Source organism: Bison bison, unplaced genomic scaffold (assembly GCF_000754665.1).
Source record: "Bison bison bison isolate TAMUID 2011002044 unplaced genomic scaffold, Bison_UMD1.0 scf7180017864316, whole genome shotgun sequence".
Classification (NCBI taxonomy): domain Eukaryota; kingdom Metazoa; phylum Chordata; class Mammalia; order Artiodactyla; family Bovidae; genus Bison; species Bison bison.
The window spans coordinates 2,412,999-2,415,143 of record NW_011494888.1 but is presented as its reverse complement, the minus strand read 5'-3'; positions in this window follow the sequence as shown (position 1 = coordinate 2,415,143).

Here is a 2,145-nt window from a genome sequence, read left to right as displayed (position 1 = left end):
CCCAGGAACTTCTTTGTCTGGACTGCATAAGCCCAGTCTCGACCTCATCTTCACGTGCCCATCTTCTCTGTGTCTCTTTTCTTTTGATGACGTCACGCATGTTGGATTAGGGCCCATCACCTTGAACACACTTGTAAAGACCCTATTCCCAAATAAAGCGTGGGGTGGGATGTGGGAGGATCTTCTTTGGGGACATGGTCAATCTATACACACCACGATTACTATTATTATTGAAAAACCAAACTGTTCATCTTGCAACATTCTTTAGGCAATTTGTCTGGTCTCTTTAAAACATCAGTGTTATGAAAAATTGCAGGGGACTGTTGAAGAATAAAAGAGATTTAAGAAACATAACCAAAATGCAATGTTTGAAACTTGATTGGATCCTGGTTTGAAAAAAAATCTGTAAAAGACTCTTTTCTTGTTGACAACTGGTGAAATTTAAATATAGCCTAGCTATCAGATAATATTAGGGATTTACTGTTAATTTCCTAGCTGTGATATTGTGATTGTGTTGGAAAGGTTGTTGCTGCTGCTGCTGCCAAGTCGCGTCAGTCCTGTCCGACTCCTAGACACCCCATAGACGGCAACCCACCAGGCTCCCCTGTCCCTGGGATCTTCCAGGCAAGAACACTGGAGTGGGTTGCCATTTCCTTCCCCAATGCATGAAAGTGAAAACTGAAAGTGAAGTTGTTCAGTTGTGTCTGACTCTTAGAGACCCCATGGACCGTAGCCTACCAGGCTCCTCCGTCTATGGGATTTTCCAGGCAAGAGTACTGGAGTGGGTTGCCAGTTCCTTCTCCAGAGGAGGTTGTTGCTGCTGCTGCTGCTGCTGTTAAGTCACTTCAGTTGTGTCCGACTCTGTGTGACTCCATAGACAGCAGCCCACCAGGCTCCCCCGTCCCTGGGATTCTCCAGGCAAGAGTACTGGAGTGGGGTGCCATTGCCTTCTCCAGGAGAAGTTGTTACTCTTTTCTAAATTAATTAATTAATTATTTTTTGGCTGCACTGGGTCTTCCTTGTTGCTTGTGGACTTTCTGTAGTTGTTGTGAATGGGGGCAACTCTCCAGTTTTGACACACGGGCTTCTTGATGTTGTGGTTTTTCTTGTTGAAGAACACAGGTTCTGGGGCACACTGGCTTCAGTAGTGTGGCACATGGACTTAGTAGCTGTGCTACCTGGTCCTAGAGCACAGACCCAATAGTTGTGGAGCATGGACTTAGCTTCCAACAACACAAGAGAAGACTCTACACATAGACATCACCAGATGGTCAACACAGAAATCAGATTGATTATATATTTTGCAGCCAAAGATGGAGAAGCTCTATACAGTCAGTAAAAACAAGACAGGGAGCTGACTGTGGCTCTGATCATGAACTCCTTATTGCCAAATTCAGACTTAAATTGAAGAAAGTAGGGAAAACCACTAGACCATTCAGGTGTGACCTAAATCAAATCCCTTATGATTATACAGTGGAAGTGACAAATAGATTAAAGGGATTAGATCTGATAGAGTGCCTGATGAACTATGGACAGAGGTTCATGACATTGTATGGGAGGCAGTGATCAACACCATCCCCAAGAAAAAGAAATCCAAAAAAGCAATATGGCTGTCTGAGGAGGCCTTACAAATATCTGTGAAAAGAAGAGAAGCGAAAAGCAAAGGAGAAAAGGAAAGATATACCCATTTGAATGCAGAATTCCAAAGAATGGGAAGGAGAGACAAGAAAGCCTTCCTCAGTGATCAGTGCAAAGAAATAGAGGAAAACAACAGAATGGGAAAGACTAGAGATCTCTTCAAGAAAATTAGAGATACCAAGGGGACATTTCATGCAAAGATGGGCTCGATAAAGGACAGAAATGGTATGGACCTAACAGAAGCAGAATATATTAAGAAGAGGTGGCAAGAATACACAGAAGAACTGTACAAAAAAGATCTTCACGACCCAGATAATCACGATGGTGTGATCACTCACCTAGAGCCAGACATCCTGGAGTGCAAAGTGAAGTGGGCCTTAGGAAGCATCACTACGAAATAAGCTAGTGGAAGGTGATGGAATTCCAGTTGAGCTGTTTCAAATCCTAAAAGGTGGTGCTGTGAAAGTGCTGCACTCAACATGCCAGCAAATTTGGAAAACTCAGCAG